This window comes from Ranitomeya imitator, chromosome 4, assembly GCF_032444005.1.
Source record: "Ranitomeya imitator isolate aRanImi1 chromosome 4, aRanImi1.pri, whole genome shotgun sequence".
NCBI classification, from domain to species: domain Eukaryota; kingdom Metazoa; phylum Chordata; class Amphibia; order Anura; family Dendrobatidae; genus Ranitomeya; species Ranitomeya imitator.
In genome coordinates, this window is record NC_091285.1 from 325,895,882 (window position 1) to 325,913,326 (window position 17,445).

Here is a 17,445-nt window from a genome sequence, read left to right on the forward strand (position 1 = left end):
CAAAGTCTGCATTTCAAAAGTCACTACTTCCCTTCTGAGCCCCGACGTGTGCCCAAACAGTGGTTTACCCCCACATATGGGGTATCAGCGTACTCAGGAGAAACTGGACAACAACTTTTGGGGTCCAATTTCTCCTGTAACCCTTGGGAAAATAAAAAATTCTGGGCTAAATAATTATTTTTGAGGAAAGAAAACGTATTTATTATTTTCACGGCTCTGCATTATAAACTTCTATGAAGCACTTGGGGGTTCAAAGTGCTCACCACACATCTAGATAAGTTCCTTTCAGGGTCTAGTTTCCAAAATGGGGTCACTTGTGGGGGGTTTCTACTGTTTAGGCACATCAGGGGCTCTGCAAACGCAACGTGACGCCCGCAGAGCATTCCATCAAAGTCTGCATTTCAAAACGTCACTACTTCAATTCCAAGCCCCGGCATGTGCCCAAACAGTAGTTTACCCCCACATATGGGGTATCACCGTACTCAGGAGAAACTGGACAACAACTTTTGGGGTCAAATTTCTCCTGTTACCCTTGGGAAAATAAAAAATTGCAGGCTAAAAGATCATTTTTGAGAAAATAATTTTTTTTTTTATTTTCATGGCTCTGCGTTATAAACTTCTGTGAAGCACTTGGGGGTTCAAAGTCCTCACCACACATCTAGATTAGTTCCTTTGGGGGTCTAGTTTCCAAAATGGTGTCATTTCTGGGGGATCTCCAATGTTTAAGCACACAGGGGCTCTCCAAACGTGACATGGTGTCCGCTAATGATTGGAGCTAATTTTCCATTTAAAAAGCCAAATGGCGTGCCATCCCTTCCGAGCCCTGCCGTGCGCCCAAACAGTGGTTTACCCCCACATATGGGGTATCAGCGTACTCAGGACAAACTGGACAACAATATTTGGGGTCCAATTTCTCCCATTATCCTTGGCAAAATAGGAAATTCCAGGCTAAAAAATCATTTTTGAGGAAAGAAAAATTATTTTTTATTTTCATGGCTCTGCGTTATAAACTTCTGTGAAGCACCTGGGGGTTTAAAGTGCTCAATATGCATCTAGATAAGTTCCTTGGGGGGTCTAGTTTCCAAAATGGGGTCACTTGTGGGGGAGCTCCAATGTTTAGGCACACAGGGGGCTCTCCAAACGCGACATGGTGTCCGCTAACAATTGGAGCTAATTTTCCATTCAAAAAGTCAAATGGCGCGCCTTCCCTTCCGAGCCCTGCCGTGTGCCCAAACAGTGGTTTACCCCCACATATGAGGTATCGGCGTACTCGGGAGAAATTGCCCAACAAATTTTATGATCCATTTTATCCTACTGCCCATGTGAAAATGAAAAAATTGAGGCGAAAATAATTTTTTTGTGAAAAAAAAGTACTTTTTCATTTTTACAGATCAATTTGTGAAGCACCTGAGGGTTTAAAGTGCTCACTAGGCATCTAAATAAGTTCCTTGGGGGGTCTAGTTTCCAAAATGGGGTCACTTGTGGGGGAGCGCCAATGTTTAGGCACACAGGAGCTATCCAAACGCGACATGGTGTCCGCTAACGATGGAAATAATTTTTCATTCAAAAAGTCAAATGGCGCTCCTTCCCTTCCAAGCCCTGCCGTGCGCCCAAACAGTGGTTTACCCCCACATATGAGGTATCAGCGTACTCAGGACAAATTGGACAACAACTTTCGTGGTTCAGTTTCTCCTTTTACCATTGGGAAAATAAAAAAATTGTTGCTAAAAGATAATTTTTGTGACTAAAAAGTTAAATGTTCATTTTTTCCTTCCATGTTGCTTCTGCTGCTGTGAAGCACCTGAAGGGTTAATAAACTTCTTGAATGTGGTTTTGAGTACCTTGAGGGGTGCAGTTTTTAGAATGGTGTCACTTTTGGGTATTTTCAGCCATATAGACCCCTCAAACTGACTTCAAATGTGAGGTGGTCCCTAAAAAAAATGGTTTTGTAAATTTCGTTGTAAAAATGACAAATCGCTGGTCAAATTTTAACCCTTATAACTTCCTAACAAAAAAAAATTTTGTTTCCAAAATTGTGCTGATGTAAAGTAAACATGTGGGAAATGTTATTTATTAACTATTTTGTGTCACAAATCTCTCTGGTTTAACAGAATAAAAATTCAAAATGTGAAAATTGCGAAATTTTCAAAATTTTCGCCAAATTTCCGTGTTTATCACAAATAAATGCAGAATTTATTGACCTAAATTTACAACTAACATGAAGCCCAATATGTCACGAAAAAACAATCTCAGAACCGCTAGGATCCGTTGAAGCGTTCCTGAGTTATTACCTCATAAAGGGACACTGGTCAGAATTGCAAAAAACGGCAAGGTCTTTAAGGTCAAAATAGGCTGGGTCTTGAAGGGGTTAAAGTACACTGGAAATGGTAATGGTAGTCATTCTGTGAATAATAATCCAAAGATCCAAGCGAGATAGGTAGGTGCTGCAGCTGCATAGTCAGTGTGACAGTGAATTCCTTGATCTGTGATATGCTGCAGTAACTGCACAGCACCTTAATAAGAGTTTTTTTTTTAATCTTCACTTCAATTGCAAACCAGAAGGGCAGATAAACACCATGTGTCATACCTTTGCTAGTAAAGAATATTCCTGAAGCATAATCAGAAAGCTCCAGAGTCCAAGATTTTAAAAACAAGTGTCTCCCTTAGAAATTGGGCGTGCTGTTACAAAGGTGGTCAGAAACCTTTCATACATTAATATTAATGTCTAGCAATTTAATTTAAAAAATAACAATGTACTATGTAATAAAAGCTTCTTACCATTCCTTTTCTACCCTAACTTGCTATCTGTGTTATTTTTTCTTACATTTGATGATGTGTCTCCCAGCATGCACTGAGAAATGTCCTCAGGAGGGGGTGCTGCTGTCAATGCTGCAGCCTTTGCCACCACCCTGATCATGACGTCAACAATGGTTTGTTAATTCCGTAGCATGCTTAATATATGCACTCTGCTCACTGCTCTATCAATATCACTGCCCACTGACGATACGCTTCCCCACCGGCTTTGAAAAGAATATGTGTGAAGTGTAATGCAGGTGCATTCAAATACTGACTAATCGTCATCTTTACAAGTTTTCAATGTCGCTCCTCATCAGAATCATATGACTAAAATTCCAATTCACTGGATCACATGGGTTTACAGTATGTGTGAACCAGAAGTAGCTTTTACAATGTAAGCCTATGGAGCATCAGCACAAGGAACGCCTTACAATGGTTAGTGTCCAATTCATCATTTGAACATAGGTAATTACTTTATTTTAATTCTTATTTTAACTCGTTAATATTTAATTTATATGTAGGACCAAAATTAACATCAGCATCAGTATTAAAAATATTGGCCACCCACTTGTCATCCAATAACTAACTTACTGTGCTTACATAAGAAAATCAAACTATATTTCTAAGTCTGTGCGGATTTTTTCTCACCAAAGATTTAGTGTAAAAATACCTCCACAGAGCTATTGCAAGTGACAAACAACAGCTCAGCAGTAGCTTAGACTCCATTAGCAATTTACTGCTATATAGCTGCCAATTGTTAAATTTTCCTTTAAGGAAATGTAATATCATCTCTCTAATATAGTGGTGGTTATTAGTGCGGAGAATTATAATGATTGCTCTTTATACATGTTACTAACATTTGTAATAATTTCATATCCTTTCAAAGATAAGGTTGATCACTGTAACCAAAGGTAAACTGTACCAGCAGGTTCAATTGGAATAAACGAGTCCTTTAGAAATTAATTGAATGCTGAATAAAAGCACATTAACTGTTCTTAAATACCCCATATGTCTATGAAATGACACATCTTTTATGTATAACAAAAAGGGTCAATAAGTTAAGTGATGTGCTTGCTGTGCCCATTTGCATTTCATTATCCAGGAGCATAGTTTAGCTATAGACCATGCACAAAGGAGCAAGCCAGTAAACATCAGAAAATAGCTTGGGTTCTTAGGAATTTTTAGATTCTTTTTGCATTTGTTATTTTTCTGTGGGTCACATATAAAATGATTGCTAGTATAAGCTTTACATTATATTAGGGCCATACAATTCATCTTTAAAATTGATGACGGGCAGACTGAAATAAATGCATGACTGGTCTAGGTGAGGTTGGAGTTGCTGATTTATAAGGCAGCACCTCTAAGGATCATTCTTGTATTTCCCATTACTGTATAAAAATAAAATGATAATACCCTAATGAAAAAAGGTTCATGTCATATTTAAAGTTATGTAACATTTTTACCATTATAAACTATGACACTATGTTAATAACCAAAGTCAAATGCAGAGACCTAGCTAAAGTCATATGAACCCCAGGTCAAAGATTTGCCCAAATGATTGGGCACTAGGGCATTGCTAGATTCTATAACAACATATGTTGTCCTCCCTTAAAAAATACAATTATTATGTGTAAATTTGACAAAAAATGTAGCAATAGGATACATGCTTCTGAATTTGAAATCTTGATTCTGTGTGTTGTGGTTGATGTCAACAACAGATGCACTTTTTATTTGGATGTTTTAGTTCTGTTATCTTTGTTTCTGTCGGTTTTAGAAAACAGGTGCTTTTAATTTACTCTAGTTGTCTGTCCTATCACCCTTCAGGTGCAGCTTTAAATGCCTTCCCCTACTGGTGTTTCCTGCTGGTGATTGACTTTGTTGGATTCATTCACTTTGCTGTAGTTTGTGTTGGTTGCATTAGTTTTATGCTTCAACCCTTTAATCCTTTGTGAACTGCTACTCTAGTGATCTTAGGAGCAGCTAACAACATTCAAGGTAAGTCGCCGTCAAATGGGAGTGCCATTACGTTATCTTAGGGTGCCAACCTCTGCAGTCAGGCAGGGACAGACTAGGGTCAGAGAAGAGTTTTTTCTAGTCTGAACATGGACCTGTCAGGTTCACATATGTTTCTTCCTGGTTTGTACGTTACCCGCTTGATTGTGCTTTAGCAGTCAGTGATTATATAGTATTAGATACCAGTTATACACTGTGCAGACCTCACAAGTGTATACAATACAGACAAACCCAGCATATAAAGTTATAAGGTCCCTTTTTATGACCCACAAACAGTAGGAGAAAGCACTTTTGTTATCCTCCTCATACGCTAATTGGAATCCACATGTTCTGCCCCCATGCAGTAGTAACTTCCATCTTTGTGACCCTCATACAGTAGTAACATCCAACTTTTTGACACCCACACAAGTACCTTTACTCTTTCTGGCCCCATACAGTAGGATCATGCACCATTGTGACCCAATACAGTACTAGCATTCACCTTTGAGGACCCCATACAGTAATAGCATCCACCTTTGTTTCTGCCACCATAAAGTACTAATGACCCCTTTTGTACATCAATATGTTAATGTTGTAGTCTTTAGTAACTCCTGTCCTGTGGTAATGCCCATAATGTTAAAAATATTACAACCAAATAGTAGTCTTTTGTCACGGGTGTGTCAGAGGCTGCAGACAGTCACACTGCATCTAGCTGCAGAAGGTCTCAGCGGTTGGCTTTGCAGACCTTTTCCTAGTCTTTCTGACTTTAGGACCCAGTGGCAACCTCCCCTGGCTCTAGTTGACACACCTGGACTAGGGGGTTTATAACTCCCAGCTTGCTGCTTGAAGTTGCGAGTGATATTTTCATTTCCATTTCCCTTTCACTGTCTTCTCCTATCTTCCTCTTTGGTGTTTGGAGGACGTCTGCGTTTCTCTCTGAGTCTACTCAAGCTAAGTGTTCCTCATGTTTGTGTATCCTATCTGTCTTTAGTGGTAGTAGGGATTGACTAGTGTACATCCTGTCAGGCAGGTAGGTATCCTGCACGGCACTAGGTGTGGAACATATATAAGGACATTTTGGGCAAACAGGGTGACATTAGATCTGCCTAGGTATCTCCATTCCCCCCTTCCTCAGTGTTTGGTTCATTTCCCCTTATCCCTTGTGCACTTGTCTTTCCTACACTGTGCGTGACATTTTCTCCACACCATTAATTAGTTGAACACCTTTGCGCTAGAAGCAAGTAAAAAATACACGGCTCAGTTTACTGCCTTCTTCACCATATGCAGACAGGCAATGAAGTGATGTCAATGCGCTGCTTGTGATGATACACTGACTTTTTCCTCTGGTACTGTGGGCCTCTTATGGGTCTCAGGCTTCCATAGTGTTTACATGGCAGGGAGTCAGTGGCTTTATACTTTGCAATGGTTCTAGGTTTTATGGTTAAAAGAAGGCAAAGTGCATTGAGTTCAACCTACAACCTAACATCTTGATCTAGAGTAGGGGTCCTCAACCTGTGGCTCGCTGGCCATGATGTGTGGCCTTGTGGGTTTAGAGATAATTTAAGTATTGTAAGCTGAAAGTCGGATGATACTAGCTGTCAGAGGAGAAGCTTGAAGCTGGATGCATAAGTGTGGTGGGAGTGATTGATAAGAAAATACTGTTTTGTGCAAACCTCTGGATCTTGGTATACTGTTTCAGTGTGATTTCTACTGAAAAGCTTTAGCTGTCCTAATACCAGTAACAAGGGCTCTGTGTGTTGATACTGCTAGGGGTGCAGAAGCTGAATATGGCTCACGACTCTCCCTAAGTCCAAAATGTGGCTGGCAACCCTCTCTCAAAGATGAATGTGTCCCTCAAGGTCAAGACGGTTGGGGACCATTGAGCTAGAGGAAGGCAAAATCTCCAAATTAGATGCTAATTGCCACATATTACAGTAAACTTCCTTCTTAACTTTACATATGTCAATCAGCCAGGATCAATGTCCCATCACAAAATCTAGCATGCATATTCTGTAATATTCTGTTATATTTTTCAAGAAAAGCATTTGGGCTCTTCTTTAGCTTGTTTACTGAATCGACCATTACAACATCATGTGGAAGAGAATTCCATAATATCACTGCTCACACAGAATTGTTGCATGTGGTCATGGAAAAACTTTTTGTCATGGTTTCATCTTTTCCGTGAGTGTTGGTTTAATCAGCTACCCTTGGAGATCTGAAGTGTGTTGGATTATCAGTGTTGCGAGTGACAGTCCAGGCATCCAATCTGTTGCTGGGGCATGCTGGGCTATCAGCATCAATCTTGCTTACCTGTTGTTGTATCCTCAGGTGCCTTCTATCCTTGGTGATTTTCTAACTATTTATATGGCTAGTTATGAGCATTTCAGTGTCAGCTGTGACTTGTTTTTTTCGTGTGTGCTTAGCTCTGTGTCTGATTGTGTATTTCTCTGATCTCATTGCCGGATGTAGGATTTGTCGTGACCACTCATTTGAATTTTCAGTTCTGCTCTTGATGCTCTCTGTCTGCAGGTAACATACCCCTTACTTGGCCTCTGACTATCTGCATTTCTTACTCCCTGTCTTGGTGTAGACTCCTGGTATTTGGCCCTGGACTGTGTCCTGACCACACAACTGTCTTGTGCTTCTGTACTATGAGCCCTCCTGTGTTATGAAAGGCAATTCAGTATCACAATGGACATGGAGGTCAGAGCACATACAGTGATCTGACAATAACCCAAAATAATAGAACGAGCTCTGAGACGTGGGAACTCTGCAGACCGCAATCCCTGATCCTCTCCAAACACAACTAAAGGCAGCCGTGGATTGCGCCTAACGCTACCTATGCAACTCGGCACAGCCTGAGAAACTAACTAGCCTGAAGATAGAAAAAATAAGCCTACCTTGCCTCAGAGAAATACCCCAAAGGAAAAGGCAGCCCCCCACATATAATGACTGTGAGTAAGATGAAAAGACAAACGTAGGGATGAAATAGATTCAGCAAAGTGAGGCCCGATATTCTAGACAGAACGAGGATAGGAAAGATAACTTTGCGGTCTACACAAAACCCTAAAGAAAACCACGCAAAGGGGCAAATAGACCCTCCGTACCGAACTAACGGCACGGAGGTACACCCTTTGCATCCCAGAGCTTCCAGCAAAACAAATAGACAAGCTGGACAGAAAAAATAGCAACAAATAGCAAAGAAGCACTTAGCTATGCAGAGCAGCAGGCCACAGGAATGATCCAGAGAAACACAAGTCCAACACTGGAACATTGACAGGAAGCATGAATCAAAGCATTAGGTGGGGTTAAGTAGAGAAGCACCTAACGACCTCACCAGATCACCTGAGGGAGGAAACTCAGAAGCAGCAGTACCAGTTTCCTCCACAAACGGAAGCTCCCAGAGAGAATCAGCCGAAGTACCACTTGTGACCACAGGAGGGAGCTCTGCCACAGAATTCACAACAGTACCCTCCCCTTGAGGAGGGGTCACCGAACCCTCACCAGAGCCCCCAGGCCGACCAGGATGAGCCACATGAAAGGCACGAACAAGATCGGGAGCATGGACATCAGAGGCAAAAACCCAGGAATTATCCTCCTGAGCATAACCCTTCCATTTAACCAGATACTGGAGTTTCCGTCTTGAAACACGAGAATCCAAAATCTTCTCCACAATATACTCCAATTCCCCCTCCACCAAAACCGGGGCAGGAGGGTTAACAGATGGAACCATAGGTGCCACGTATCTCCGCAACAATGACCTATGGAAGACGTTATGTATGAAAAAAGAATCTGGGAGGGTCAGACGAAAAGACACAGGATTAATAACCTCAGAAATCCTATAAGGACCAATGAAACGAGGTTTAAACTTCGGAGAGGAAACCTTCATAGGAATATGACGAGAAGATAACCAAACCAGATCCCCAACACGAAGTCGGGGACCCACACGGCGTCTGCGATTAGCGAAACGTTGAGCCTTCTCCTGGGACAAGGTTAAATTGTCCACTACATGAGTCCAAATCTGCTGCAACCTGTCCACCACAGTATCCACACCAGGACAGTCCGAAGACTCAACCTGTCCTGAAGAGAAACGAGGATGGAACCCAGAATTGCAGAAAAATGGCGAAACCAAGGTAGCCGAGCTGGCCCGATTATTAAGGGCGAACTCAGCCAAAGGCAAAAAGGACACCCAGTCATCCTGATCGGCAGAAACAAAGCCTCTCAGATAGGTTTCCAAGGTCTGATTGGTTCGTTCGGTCTGGCCATTAGTCTGAGGATGAAAAGCCGAGGAAAAAGACAAGTCAATGCCCATCCTACCACAAAAGGCTCGCCAAAACCTCAAAACAAACTGGGAACCTCTGTCAGAAACGATATTCTCTGGAATGCCATGCAAACGAACCACATGCTGGAAGAACAATGGCACCAAATCAGAGGAGGAAGGCAACTTGGACAAGGGTACCAGATGGACCATCTTAGAAAAGCGATCACAGACCACCCAAATGACTGACATCTTTTGAGAGACGGGAAGATCTGAAATAAAATCCATAGAGATATGTGTCCAAGGTCTCTTCGGGACCGGCAAGGGCAAAAGCAACCCACTGGCACGAGAACAGCAGGGCTTAGCCCGAGCACAAATCCCACAGGACTGCACAAATGAACGCACATCCCGCGACAGAGACGGCCACCAAAAGGATCTAGCCACTAACTCTCTGGTACCAAAGATTCCAGGATGACCAGCCAACACCGAACAATGAACCTCAGAGATCACTTTATTTGTCCACCTATCCGGGACAAACAGTTTCTCCGCTGGACAACGATCAGGTTTATTAGCCTGAAATTTTTGCAGCACCCGCCGCAAATCAGGGGAGATGGCAGACACAATTACTCCTTCCTTGAGGATACCCGCCGGCTCAGATAAACCCGGAGAGTCGGGCACAAAACTCCTAGACAGAGCATCCGCCTTCACATTTTTAGAGCCCGGAAGGTACGAAATCACAAAGTCAAAACAGGCGAAAAACAGCGACCAACGAGCCTGTCTAGGATTCAAACGCTTAGCAGACTCGAGATAAGTCAGGTTCTTATGATCAGTCAATACCACCACGCGATGCTTAGCTCCTTCAAGCCAATGACGCCACTCCTCGAATGCCCACTTCATGGCCAGCAACTCTCGGTTGCCCACATCATAATTCCGCTCAGCAGGCGAAAACTTCCTGGAAAAAAAAGCGCATGGTTTCATCACTGAACAATCAGAACCTCTCTGCGACAAAACAGCCTCTGCTCCAATCTCAGAAGCATCAACCTCGACCTGGAACGGAAGAGAAACATCAGGTTGACACAACACAGGGGCAGAAGAAAAACGACGCTTCAACTCTTGAAAAGCTTTCACAGCAGCAGAAGACCAATTGACCAAATCAGCACCCTTTTTGGTCAAATCGGTCAATGGTTTGGCAATACTAGAAAAATTGCAGATGAAGCGACGATAAAAATTAGCAAAGCCCAGGAACTTTTGCAGACTTTTCAGAGATGTCGGCTGAGTCCAATCATAGATGGCTTGGACCTTAACAGGATCCATCTCGATAGTAGAAGGGGAAAAGATGAACCCCAAAAATGAAACCTTCTGCACACCAAAGAGACACTTTGATCCCTTCACAAACAAAGAGTTAGCACGCAGGACCTGAAAAACCGTTCTGACCTGTTTCACATGAGACTCCCAATCATCCGAGAAGATCAAAATGTCATCCAAGTACACAATCAGGAATTTATCCAGGTACTCTCGGAAGATGTCATGCATAAAGGACTGAAACACTGATGGAGCATTGGCAAGTCCGAATGGCATCACTAGATACTCAAAATGACCCTCGGGCGTATTAAATGCAGTTTTCCATTCATCACCTCGCCTGATTCGCACCAGATTATACGCACCACGAAGATCAATCTTGGTGAACCAACTAGCCCCCTTAATCCGAGCAAACAAATCAGATAACAAAGGCAAGGGGTACTGAAATTTAACAGTGATCTTATTAAGAAGGCGATAATCTATACAAGGTCTCAGCGAACCATCATTTTTGGCTACAAAAAAGAACCCTGCTCCTAATGGCGACGATGACGGGCGAATATGCCCCTTCTCCAGGGATTCCTTCACATAACTGCGCATAGCGGTGTGCTCAGGCACGGATAAATTAAACAGTCGACCTTTTGGGAATTTACCACCAGGAATCAAATTGATAGCACAATCACAATCCCTATGCGGAGGTAGGGCATCGGACTTGGGCTCATCAAATACATCCCGGTAATCAGACAAGAACTCTGGAACCTCAGAAGGGGTGGATGACGAAATTGACAAAAATGGAACATCACCATGTACCCCCTGACAACCCCAGCTGGACACCGACATGGATTTCCAATCCAATACTGGATTATGGGCTTGTAGCCATGGCAACCCCAACACGACCACATCATGCAGATTATGCAACACCAGAAAGCGAATATCCTCCTGATGTGCAGGAGCCATGCACATGGTCAGCTGGGTCCAGTATTGAGGCTTATTCTTGGCCAAAGGCGTAGCATCAATACCTCTCAATGGAATAGGACACTGCAAGGGCTCCAAGAAAAACCCACAACGCTTAGCATATTCCAAGTCCATCAAATTCAGAGCAGCGCCTGAATCCACAAACGCCATGACAGAATATGATGACAAAGAGCAGATCAAGGTAACGGACAGAAGAAATTTTGACTGTACCGTACCAATGGTGGCAGACCTAGCGAACCGCTTAGTGCGCTTAGGACAATCAGAGATAGCATGAGTGGAATCACCACAGTAGAAACACAGCCCATTCAGATGTCTGTGTTCTTGCCGTTCAACTCTGGTCAAAGTCCTATCGCTCTGCATAGGCTCAGGTTTAAGCTCAGGTAATACCGCCAAATGGTGCACAGATTTACGCTCACGCAAGCGTCGACCGATCTGAATAGCCAAAGACATAGACTCATTCAAACCAGCAGGCATAGGAAATCCCACCATGACATCCTTAAGGGCTTCAGAGAGACCCTTTCTGAACATAGCTGCCAGCGCAGATTCATTCCATTGAGTGAGCACTGACCATTTTCTAAATTTCTGGCAATATACCTCTATCTCATCCTGACCCTGACAAAGAGCCAGCAAATTCTTTTCTGCCTGATCCACTGAATTAGGCTCATCGTACAGCAATCCGAGCGCCAGGAAAAACGCATTGATATTACTCAATGCAGGATCTCCTGGCGCAAGAGAAAATGCCCAGTCCTGAGGGTCGCCGCGCAAAAAAGAAATAATAATCAAAACCTGTTGAACTGGATCACCAGAGGAACAAGGTTTCAAGGCCAGAAATAACTTACAATTATTTTTGAAACTCAGAAACTTAGTTCTATCTCCAAAAAACAAATCAGGAATAGGAATTCTTGGTTCTAACATAGATTTTTGATCAATAGTGTCTTGAATCTTTTGTACTCTTGCCGAGAGCTGATCCACAAATGAAGACAGACTTCTAATGTCCATCGCTACACCTGTGTACTGAACCACCCAAATGTCTAGGGGAAAAAAAAGACAAAACACAAAGCCAAGAAAAAAAAATGGTCTCAGAACTTCTTTTTTCCCTCTATTGAGAATCATTAGTACTTTTGGCTTCCTGTACTGTTATGAAAGGCAATTCAGTATCACAATGGACATGGAGGTCAGAGCACATACAGTGATCTGACAATAACCCAAAATAATAGAACGAGCTCTGAGACGTGGGAACTCTGCAGACCGCAATCCCTGATCCTCTCCAAGCACAACTAGAGGCAGCCGTGGATTGCGCCTAACGCTACCTATGCAACTCGGCACAGCCTGAGAAACTAACTAGCCTGAAGATAGAAAAAATAAGCCTACCTTGCCTCAGAGAAATACCCCAAAGGAAAAGGCAGCCCCCCACATATAATGACTGTGAGTAAGATGAAAAGACAAACGTAGGGATGAAATAGATTCAGCAAAGTGAAGCCCGATATTCTAGACAGAACGAGGATAGGAAAGATAACTTTGCGGTCTACACAAAACCCTAAAGAAAACCACGCAAAGGGGCAAAAAGACCCTCCGTACCGAACTAACGGCACGGAGGTACACCCTTTGCGTCCCAGAGCTTCCAGCAAAACAAATAGACAAGCTGGACAGAAAAAATAGCAACAAATAGCAAAGAAGCACTTAGCTATGCAGAGCAGCAGGCCACAGGAATGATCCAGAGAAACACAAGTCCAACACTGGAACATTGACAGGAAGCATGAATCAAAGCATTAGGTGGGGTTAAGTAGAGAAGCACCTAACGACCTCACCAGATCACCTGAGGGAGGAAACTCAGGAGCAGCAGTACCAGTTTCCTCCACAAACGGAAGCTCCCAGAGAGAATCAGCCGAAGTACCACTTGTGACCACAGGAGGGAGCTCTGCCACAGAATTCACAACACTCCTGGTATCTGACCTTTGACCTCCTGACTACTCTTTCTCACAGCTTGTCAGTGAGTAGTGACTCAGCCTCACTTTACAACCTACCATTTACTTTTTTTTTCCAGCATGGAGCCCATTCACATGCTTGGTGATCATGTGGCTCATCTGTCTCTAGTAATTGAAGACCCAGCTGAAAAACAGCAGGATCTTGAATTTTCTCTGTTCCAGTTGAAGGGGTAGGTGGTTAGCTTTAGGAAAACTCCCACAGCACTTTAATGCCAGAAGAGACTGTGATGTCTGCACCTTATGATATTTAGGTGGTCTCACCAGAGACGGTAGTGGCCCTCCCTGACAAATTTTCAGAAGAGAGAAACCAATTTAGGGAGAGCTGTAAGCTATTCTTTACCCTACTATCTTGGCCCTCAGGGGATGAGTCCTAGGATGTGGGAATACTCATGTCCATATTGCGAGGGGGTTCTCAGACTTGGTCTTTTTTTTGTCCCCACAGGTCCCAGAAAGGTCTTCAGCTGACATCTTTTTTTTATGCCTTAGGGGTTATCTATGATGAACCTTACTGAATCTGGGTCGCAGAGGATGGGATCTTAAATCTGAAACAGGGGAGCTGCCTGAGGACTACTGTACTGAATTCCGAGAGTGGTCCGCTGAAGTTTAGTGGAAAGATGCAGCCCTCAGGTGTCAATTGAATAGACATTTGTCTAAATCCCTGAAGGATGCTTTGGTTCTACATGATCCCCCTTGTTCTTTGGCAGAGGCCATAACCCAGGTAGTATGGATGGACTGCAGAATTAGTGAGAGGCATGGTGGTCATTGGTATGCCTTACATTTTTCCCCAGAACATGCCCGCTTTCCTGCGATACAGCCTGTGCAGGTTGAAGCTGCCAGTTTTCGTGCTGTGCAGAAGAATCTTGAAAAATCAAAACACCAGAAATATGTTCTTTTGGTCGTCCCAAAATTTCAATAAAATGCAATAACACGCAATCAAAATATTGTATCTAGCCCAAAATTGTATCAATAAAACTGTCAGCTCGGCGTGCAAGAAATAAGTGCTTACTGAGCTCCAGATACTGAAAAATTGAACTGCTTCGGGCCCCCGAAAATGGAGCCATTTTTTTACAGACTTTGAATTTTTTTTTACACCGCTTAAATGAAAAAAGAACCTATACATGTTTGGTATTTGCAAACTCATAATGACTTGGAGAATCATAATGGCAGGTCTGTTTAAGCATTTAGTGAACATGGTAAAAAAAAAACACTTGTGGAATTGCACTTTTTTAAAATTTCCCCGCACTTAAAAAATGTTTTTTCAGAACGCTGTATGGTGAAATTAATGGCGTCATTCAAAAGTACAACTCATCCTACAAAAATCAAGCTCTGAATTGGTTATTTTGATGTAAAAATAAAAAAGTTATGGCTCTAGGAAGAAGGAGAGCAAAAAACAAAAACAGAAAATCCCAAAGTCGTGAAATGGTTAAATGATTTTGTCTTTCAAGAACTAGGTCTTGTCAGCATTGATTTTCATTGACTATATGATTGCAGCTAACTTTATTGATTCTGTATTTCTGTAGAAATTAGGATTAGGGGCAGTTAGTCTGGAAAAACCCATTAATTTTTTTGTGATTTACAAAACACTGCTCCTTTAGAACTTTATCACATTTGTAATGGTGGAATTCACACTTCAAATAGGGGCACTTCACTCAGAATCCATTTTCTTTTTGTATTGGATAAGCTAACCACAGGGTTTGGCTTCTATTTGTGCACATTCACAAAGACTTTGAAGATGTGTTTTCAGAAAAAGAGTTGGAGACATTAGCTCCCCATCATCCTTATGATTGCACTACTGATCTTGTACCTGGTGCCAAATTACCTAAAGCTCGCCTGTATAGTTTATCTGGGCCTGAACACACCACCATGAAAAATTATATGAATGAAAGCTTACAGAAGGGTCATATCTGTTCTCCCTCCTCCCGTGTGGCTGTTGGATTTTTCATTGTAAAGAAGGAAGATGGGGGTCTCTGTCCTTGCCTTGATTTTCTGAGAATTAAAATCATGGTTAAGAATACTTACCCACTTCCACTCATCACCGACCTTTATAATCAGCTTACTGGGGCTAAATAGTTTTCTAAACTTGACCCTTGATGGGTTTACAATTTGATGCGCATCACGAAGGGTGATGAATGAAAAACTGCATTTTTAATGTTGGAGAGTTATTAGAATAGCTTGTCATGCCTTTCGGATTAGCCAGTGCACCAGTGGTATTTAACCCCTTTGTGGCATTAGATGTACTATTCCGTCCATGTGACCTGGGACTTAATTCCCATGGATGGAATAGTACGCCATAGGTGATCAGACACGCTCATGGGAGGAGAGCGTCTGATCGCGGCCAGGTGTCAGCTGATTCTCACAGCACTTTAACCCCCAGAACAGTGAGATCAAACATAATCACAGCATTCCAGAGCCGGCAGAAGGGCTGACAGCCCCTCTGACTTTGGATCGGAGACCCCGGGCATGACGCAGGCTCCCGATGGCTGACATGGTGACCCGATGTCATCATGACGACATCCGAGTCTCCAGACCTGAGAGACTTCCTGTCATGCACAGTGATGAACAGGAAGGTCAGTGTGATAGAAACTGCAATGCTGACAGCTTCTATAGCTTGCAGATCTGAATGCTATAGAAGTGATCAGCCTGCACAAAATGAGTTTCCCATGGTGGAACAAAGTGTAAAAGTAAGAATGAATTTAAAAAAAAAAGTTAATAATTGTAAAAATAGTTAAAAAATAATAATAAAAAATCAATATTTATTCCGTCAATAAATAAATATTTGAATTAACAAAATCTAAACATTAAAAGTACACATATTTAGCACCACAGTGTCTGGAACAAGCCGACCTATAAAATTTCCCCACTAGTTAACCCCTTTAGTGAACACCATTAAAAAAAACTAGGCAAAAAAACAATGCTTTATCATCATACCGCTGAACAAAACCTGGAATAACACGCGATCAAGATGAAGGATATAAATAAACGTGGCACAAGCCACCATATAGCTCCCTCTCAGGAAAAATAAAAAAAGTTATAGTTCTAAGAATAAAGCAATGCAAAAATAATTATTTTTTATATATAAAATTGTTTTTATTGTATAAAAGCGCCAAAACATATAAAAAAGATATAAATGAGGTATTGCTGTCATTGTACTGACCCAAAGAATAAAACTGCTTTATCAATTTTACCACATGTGGAACAGTATAAACACCCCCCCCCCCCAAAAGAAATTCATGAATTGCTGGTTTTTGTTCACTCTGCCTCACAAAAATCAGAATGAAAAGCAATCAAAAAGTAATGCACCTGAAAAAAACAAAACCTCACATTACTCTGTGGGCCAAAATCTGGAAAAATTATAGCTCTCAAAATGTGGTGATGCAAAAACTATTTTTTGCAAAAAAAAGCATCTCTTAGTGTGTGACAGCCGCCATACTTAAAAACCCACTATGAAAACTCGCTATAAATAGTAAATGAAATTCTCCTTCATCACCCCCTTAGTTAGGGAAAAATAAAATAAAAAAATGTATTTGTTTCCATTTTACCATTAAGGTTAGGGCTAAAGTGAGGGTTAGGGTTGGGGCTTAAGTTAGGGTTAGAGTTTGGGGTAAAGCTAGGGTTAGAGTTGGGGCTAAAGTTAGGGTTACGAATGGGGCTAAAGTTAGGGTTATTGTTGGGGCTAGGGTTTGGATTACATTTATGCTTGGGATTAGGGTTATGGTTGGGAATAGGGTTGGGATTAGGGTTAGGGGTGTGGTTAAGGCTATGGTTAGGGTTGGGATTAGGGTTAGGGGTGTGTTGGGTTAAGGTTGTAGTTAGGGTTATGGATAGGGTTGGGATTAGGGTTAGGGGTGTGTTGGGGTTAGGGTTGAAGTTAAAATTGGGGGTTTAGACGCATCAGGGGCTCTCCAACGCGACATGGCGTCCGATCTCAATTCCAGTCAATTCTGCATTGAAAAAGTAAAATGGTGCTCCTTCACTCCTGAGCTCTGCGGTGTGTCAAACAGTGGTTTACCCCCACATATGGGATATCAGCATACTCAGGACAAATTGCACATCTTTTGGGGTCCAATTTCTCTGGATACCCTTGGGAAAATAAAAAATTGCGGGCTGAAAGATCATTTTTGTAGAAAAAAATATTTTTTTATT